Source organism: Ctenocephalides felis, unplaced genomic scaffold, assembly GCF_003426905.1.
Source record: "Ctenocephalides felis isolate EL2017-DRISC unplaced genomic scaffold, ASM342690v1 CF-g0.4_SCAFFOLD_00845, whole genome shotgun sequence".
NCBI classification, from domain to species: Eukaryota; Metazoa; Arthropoda; class Insecta; order Siphonaptera; family Pulicidae; genus Ctenocephalides; species Ctenocephalides felis.
The window spans coordinates 36841617-36850429 of NW_020536999.1; positions in this window are offsets into that span (position 1 = coordinate 36841617).

Below are 8813 nucleotides of genomic sequence, written 5' to 3' on the forward strand. Positions count from 1 at the left end.
TTTCCCATTTGGAAAAAACTGTTCCACAAGTGTCGACTTAGATTAATTTGTAACATAGACTTAACCCTTAGCTCCCTTTTTTCCAACCTCAAATCACCCACTAGTTTGGAACGCACATCAAATATTGTTTATAAATTAAAATGCAATGATTGTGATTCCATTTACATAGGTGAAACTGGACAAAATTTATAAAACGACTAAAACAACATGATAATAACTCTAAAAACCCACGACAAAATCAAACTATGATAACAGAAACATATAAAAAATTTTAAACATTCTTTGACTTTTATAACGCTAGTATACTTTATCACGAACGGAAAATTATTCAGAGAAGATTTGCTGAATCTTGTCTGATCAGCACCTCGAAATTTTGTATTAATAAACGCCATGATGCCTCCTTACTCTGTGGAAATTATCAGGTGATACTTAATAATATTTCCAAATTTGTTTCCTCTTAACCTACGTAATTCCGAACCTGTAAACCTACCCTTACGCGGTCCGATCCCGAACTTTGATTTTAGCCTCTCACCCATACTTAGAAACACTGATTGTAAAAAACCCGCAAACTATTCCCTCAAACGGTCTCTTCAAATAATTTTTTAAACACATGTTACTACAGCCTCGGGCTCTGTCACATAAAACTACGTTCTCTGTGCAAAAGATATTATATATTTCACAAATATTTTGCCATACTCTGTTCAACAAATTAATATATAAAAAACAAGTTAATGTATATATGATAGTGCAAATTGTGTTCCTAGCGCTAGCTACTGATGTAAGACCATATTTATGTAAGTTACCTTCATTGTCTATATATGTGTATGTGTCTGTATTGCATATGTATGTATGTGTATGTATATGTATATTATATATGTATGTGTATGTGTATATGTATATTATATATGTATATATATATGTGTGTATGTATGTATATATGTATATGTGTATGTGTATGTATGTATATATGTGTATATATACATATGTACATGTCCGTATGTATATGTTTATATATACGTATGTTCGTATGTATATATGCATATGTGTACGTGTTTTTACATGCATATCATATATACATGTTTGTTTGTGGTATATTTATGTATATATATACGCTTTTGTATGTTTATATATATTCTTTTTACTTTTCATTTCTCTGTTTATCTATCTGTTAAGTATAATTGTTATTGCTATAATTATATTACTTATATCTATAGTTCTTTTTCCAATTTCTGTCATTTTTCCTAGATTATATTAATTTTTCAATATTCATTCTGTAGATCCACTGATGATGACATAAAATACTATGTCGAAAACGTTTGGAAAAATTAAAGATTAACTTCTAAATCTTTGCCTTTATTTGATGTATGCCCTTGAAGAACTTACTTCATATTTGCAACATCAAAATTAACTACTTTAACATATATAAATATATATTATATATATATAGATTAAATAGATATATATAGATATATATCAGAGATATAAATAGTATATATATATAGATATATATTAAATAATGATTATAGATATATATATATATATAATATAATATATATGATATATATATTCTATAATATGAAAGTTTTGTTGACGTTGTACATAGACATATTTTTTGCAGCCCAATCGTCAAAATCAAAAAAAAAAGATTAAATAGAAAAATTATTTATTCATTAACGTTTTGACACTTGATATTGTTGTCCTCCATCCAGTAAATTTAAAAAACATATTACATAGATACAAAAATTGATAATAAATATATAAAAAAGGTAAAAATTATATACATACCACCAAACCAGAAAAATACAGAAAAAAAGTTATCACAGAGAAGATATTCTTGGATGAGCCTCGGATGAACGGGTGTTTATGATAATATTTATCTATTAATTATTTTTTTTTTTCATAAAAAAGAAAAAATACTGACTTTGGTGCGTGTTTCCAATTATTAAATATTTACATGTTAATGTGTGTAAATGATAATCTAAGAATTTCAAAACCACTAACGATGACGTATAATTTTACGTCGAAAATGTATGGAAAAAATAAAAATGTTTTAAAAATGTTTACCTTATTTATATTTTTTTCTTGATGTTACGCCCTCCAAGAAATTAATCATATTATATATATATATATATATATATATATATATATATATATATTCATAAATGAGTCTATCTGATTTATTTATCCACATTAGAAACATTAACTGTCATGTAGACCTAAATAATGAAGCATATAGCACGACATTCACAAATTTCACGAAAACAAAAATTATTAATGATAATGTGAATAACTGTTTGTTGGAAGGGTCTGCTTGTCGTATCATTATTTCTGCATCAAATGGGAGCAGTGTCCTTTTCAGACATGAGTTAAACAACAAAAGAAAGGATATTATATATATATATATATATATATATATATATAATGTATTTTATTCGAAAGATGGTCGTTTACAATGCAGGACGCGTTGATAAGAACGTTTTCCGTACCACCGGACATAAAATATAATACTTGATCGCCAGCAGATATCCCTCGACTACCACGGTGGTGCGTATACATTTGTTCACTGACTTATTATAACGCCATTTCGCATGTTCAACAAAGCGAATGGACGTGCTTGAATATTCGAAAGGGAAAAATAAAATAATTCGGTCGTAGGATATGTCGTAAATCAGTATATATGTATACAAATGCATAATGATTATTTTACAAGGATTATATTGCTTTACGCCTTTTAGCAAATTCTTGGTAGGTACTTCTCGTTCTTGAGTATTGCATGTTTTAGTTTATTCAAAGTGCAACAATTTTTTAAATTGAATTTTGCCAATATTTTTCACTATAAATCATAGATAAAATAATTTACTATATATGTACAAATATTCAGAATGATTTGTTTTACTATTTGCACCCTTAAGTGAACTGCTAATACTTTCCATTCTCATACACGTATTTGTCTATATAATTCCCACAAGGAGAGCCTGAGATGTACAGTACGTCTGAGGTTCTCCTTGCGAGCATTAAATGTATGTTTTAGCATTTTGAAAAACCTTGCATGGTTATAGAGTTAATAGTTGAAGCAAGAGTTTAAAAAAGAGTTTAAAATATTATAGGCCTATGAACAGTGGTTTAATTACGAAAATGAATAAAAAAATTTAACACGTACAGTGTTCTGTATTATTATGTCTCAGTAGCTCGGTCACTTGCTTCTACATTTTGCCCTTGTATTCATAAATAATAAAGTTATACATGATTGGGTTTATATCCCATTAAAATAATTAATTTTTAACTAATTTCAAATTGTTAATATATAAATTTTTGATTATAATTGAGATTATGTATGAGGTATAAAACAATACTAATATGTAGTAGATGACAATAATAATAAATAGTAAATTATATGATTTCAATATCAAATATCTAATTACATGAAAACAGTATACATTGTCTGTAATCAAGAAAAAATAAGATTTGCCCGAAAAATTTGGAAAATTTAATAAGTTTTATTCAAATGCTTGAGAAATTTAATTAAGCTTGTAATTGCAATTGTAAATGAGGTGTAGAATTTATAGCACATTGAGATCTGAAGCTTTATATGAAAAATGATACTTAGAATTAAATATTAAACACAAACTGTAAAAAAGTGCAATTTTTTTACAAGTCATTTTATTACTAATAATATCAAAATGAACCACAAATAATATCAAAAAATAAATCATACAATAATATCAAAAATTACCATAAAACTTACATTTTAATAAAATGTAAGAAATGTTTTTTTAATAAATTTAAGAAATGTATTTATTTGTGAAGATTTACATAGCTTAGATTTAGTGCGATTTTATTTAAATAAATACTACTTATGAATACAAATATTCTCATCGATCTTCTACTAATATAATTTGCAAGATTATAAGTAATGAATTTACATTATTCGAAACGATAGTATACATCTACGAATACCATAAAACTTTTGTTTTTTAAATGAAATGTAAAAAATGGTTTCTAATATATTTGAGATATTTATATATTTGTAAGGATTTATATATAAATAAATTTGTAGGAATTGCAGCTTAGTTCTAGTACGACCTTGATTTTTATTTAAATAGTTACTTGTTATCATAAATTTGAAATAAATATTCTTATCGATCTTTTACTGATATAATTTGCAAGATTATAAATAATGAATTTAAATTATTCAAAACGCGTACGAATATTTTGAATGCATTTCGCACTAATTATAAATTTGTTATACAAACTATGTTCAATAATCCAGCTGTAAAATTATCATTGTTTTATCACACAAAATGCATTGCATGAATACTCAAATGCATATTAATTATTCATTTAATAAGTACAGAGAAACATTAAATAGATTAAACACACAACAATTGTATCATTTCGCTGTTTTGAATGTTGACTCAGCAATTAACGGTATCGCAAATTAATCTCTAGTGTGATAAAATAAATATAGAAATTTGTAATAAAATATTATCTGCGTGCTTGGAATTGTGTTTGTTCGCAATTGTAAATTAATTAGTCAAAAGTGTCCAATGTGTGGTTGGTTTAATAGTTTTTAGAGTATTTTTCGATTAGCGCTCGTTGAAAATAATTTGGAAATACAGCAGTTTGTAATCGTATAAAAAATCCAATTAACACGTTTTTCAATAATACCATAATCTACTTTTGTTCGGAAAGAATTTAAAAAATTCTGAATTATCGAAATAAAATCTACGAAAACAGTAAAATTTTGCTATATGATCTGCTATCTTAAAAATATTAAAGTATTAATAAAATTGAATAATTTATAGCTAATTTTTAGTTTTAATAAATTGTGTACTGTGATGATAAAATTGAACATAATTGTACAATATTTTTTTATATTTTTTTATCTTGCTTATTTTTCAAAAAATCTTGCATAATATTTATACAATTCTTATAAATGCAATATAAGTATTTGTGTCTGTAGGAACATGTACAATGAAATATAAATTTATATAATTTAATTTAATTCATCTTTATATCTGTTAACATTTTCTAATAGGAGCCATACATTGTTATATTTCACGTTCAATAATACGAAATACATTACCCAGTACACCGTAAAAATCATCGGAGCGAAAGTTTTGAATGATCATTTTGGACACAGAGTAAAATATCATTTTCATATTTTTAAAAAGTCTCTGTCCATCCGTGCGAAAACAAAATAAAAAACATCTTGTTCTGTCGGGAAAACTGACGTAAAACCAGACGTGACGCAGAATATTTTGCACATTATATGAGTTGACATCAAATTATAATAAATACATGAATTGTTTCCAAAATGTTTTATAAAATAGTTGAAGAAAAAGTACAAAAGAGGAATATATAATGCATATTTAAAGACATTTTGGAGCGAGATCGTTCTTGCAAATCTAAGTGTTTGCTGACCTCTACATCTTCTGTATTTAGGTGTTTATATATATATATAAATATATATATATATATATATATATATATATATATATATATATATGCATTCTTAATTCTTCTCAAAGAATTCAAAAGATTGTGGTTGTTTTTTGACTTCGTATTCGTGGTCTCATATAAACTCAAAATTTAGATTTTGGATTTTTATATTCCAAATAATGAATGTTTTTGGAGTAATTCGTATAACGGCAATTAATACTTTCTTATTAAAATAAAAAATATATACTTCATTGCCAATAATAGTACAAGTTTAACAGTAATCTTGTGCTACATATTTATTAATAGAAGGAGTTATTATGGAGAAGAATGATGCGTGCATAGCGTAGTATTGCAATCTATATTGCCTTTCTATAAATATATGAATATATACAAAGAAAAAAAGTTAATTTTAAATCCATGTTTTGATACGTGTTCAAATAAATGGACTTCCGTCAATCGCTTAAATATAAAATGTTCGTAGAAATTGCGGCACAGAGAATTGCATCATGCAATTCATATTACATGTCCAGCATTACTCGCGAAATGCTTTTGACATGATACGACATGAAAGAATAACAAATATTGCAATATTTTCCTCTACATGTGTAAATATGTACAAAACATATAAACAAATATTACTTTGAAAATATTCATATATACTATCATTTTGTATCATGTAATTTTCATCATACACTATTTGCAAATACTACCTTGCAGATTTTTAGTTATAGTTTAGTTTAAAATATTCTAGTAATAATTGTTATTTTTGGAATTTTAAATCAACGAAAACTTACAAAATGTGTCAAATTAAAAATATATTTATATTTATATATATATATATATATATATATATATATTAACTTATTTCACTACATTAAGAAAGTTATAAATAAGTAAAGTATGAATAAGAATTCATATATTTTTCAAATTTGTCAATAAATATAGAATGCATGGCCAATTATTTTTTCTGCTAATATTGCAATCTTTTTTTACTTTATAAAATTGAGCTAAATAGAATATTTTATAAGTCTAATGTTTCTATATGGTTGACATATAAACTGCTTTATGTTTTGTAGGTGATGATCGTGCTCCTTTAGAGTATTCGGACTCCCTTTATGGCACCAGGATAAGACCATTCTAGATATCAACTTTTTTATGAGCTTTTTATACAATTTCGTACAACACGCCTCACATCAATATTGATTCATCTGTCTTAGATAAAGTTTTACAAAAGCGTTTACGGAGGACTGGCACGAAATTTAATATTAATTTTACATAAAATAGAGAATGGTGTTAGAAAGTAAAAAATAGAAGCGTTATTTGATTTCCTGCTTAGGAATAAATTATTCGTTTTTGTAATATTTGATAACATAGTTCCTGAAATAAATATTAGAAATATGTCTAGTTAATAAGAATTAGTTAATATAGTTAGTGATTATAAAAAGATGCTGTAGTTTAAATCATGAGGCATATAGAAGGAATATATCATCAATCATACAATCCTCTTAAAAATAGAATACATATGTAAAATAAAATAAATAAACAGTAATACCTACTATTACAAGATTTTTATATATCCGTAATGATGTCATATTTATAGTCCTAAATCTTTATTTGCAACTTTTCGCAATCAATTGACATAGCAAATTAATTAAATTAAGGTGAGAAGGTTTAATATATTTTTAGTGCGTATACGTGTTATAATTACATAAATTTAAATTAAGAATGTTGCAACCAATAGTGTTGGATTTTTATGATTGTAATTATCTTATCATCATCTGCACAACTGTATGTTTTTAAATTACAAATATAATACCGTTTTTTAATTCGTAATTATATGTTAACCGTGCGCAAATGTATTTTTCACGCATTAAATTATACACACGTGTATTCCTTTTTTATCAACGGTTTATCAAAACGCCAAAGTTTTGTTAGTCGTCTACTGTTAACTCTTTTCTAGAAATCATATCTGCACTTAAACAAACATGCAAACAAAGTAAGAAAATGTATTTTATTTCGAAATGCATTAATTCATCACACTTAAAAATAATATAAAAAGCCTAGAAATAACTAAAAAACAGTTCACTTAGTGGCAGAAGATTTCAGTTTAGTTCAGTACAGTTAAGAAGTTAGTCATGGATACATAGTTAATAGCTCAGAGACAGTTAATAGCTAGTGGCAGTAGAGGTAAGAGTTAATAATGGAAAATACGTCCAACAGTTCAGTTTTAAGTAATTTGTAGTTGCAATAGCAGTTGTGCAAAATGTTAATGTTTTATGAAATAAATAAATAAATCAAAATTCTTTGTCTATATTGATCTGCACTTCCACACATGATTGATGACAGCAGACCCAGCAATGGCTATATGAAACATAATTTTTATCAGATTCATATATTTTATTTAATTCAAATGTAGTTTATAAATATGTTAATATAGTTTGAAATTCAATTTATAAAACTAAGTTTAATTGCATATCAACTTATTCCGGTTTCCCTTTTTGTGTGGGAGTTCCGCCCGGGACACTTCTGCCATTAATGCGACGGAACAATAATGTCTTCGCATAAAGAAAACTCAGTAGCAGTATAAAAGTTTTACAGCAAAAGTATATTTTACACAAGAGTGTATTGATAACTTATTCGCATTACGAGTTGAAATTTTCATAGAATTTTCAAGAAACAAGCGCAAACATTGAATTATCACAGTATGGTTTTATAATGATGTTGCACTAATGTAAGATTATCAATTTGAAATTTTATTTTTGAGCTTCCGTATAATTCAAGTTTATGATAACATATGTAATATTTTATGATTTTTAGTATTTTTAGTAAATAGTAAATGCTTTTATTTATAGTAATCATTTAAATTTAAAAACAAATAAAAAATTCAATATAACTTGCACTTTTTTTGGATTTTGAAGTGAGAAGTAACAAAGAGGACCCTATGATGAACAAATGTCCTATTGACACCTGAGTGATAGAATTACTGTACTAAAGATAAAAACGAGTTTCAAAATAAAATTAAGGTAAAAGGAATTTTTATAACGAGCTAACTAAACTTGACTTTACATGAAAAAGAAATTCTATAAAATATAGGAACCTGATAAATAATTTTATTACGATGATGAAAAGTAGTTAAGTTTTAAATATCTCTAGTTTCATTGCAATATGTAACTAATACATACAATTTCTTAGATTTCTACTTTCAGCAAATACTTGTTCACCATCCATTAATGAGTTTTTTTACAATCAATTAAATGTCGTCCTAACTTTTTTAAATTTATTTATATCATCTTCAATTTAGTATATTTTCTTAAATTTGCTCAAATTATTATCTAACAAATTTCCTTGCCTACTTCATTATTATAGAACGC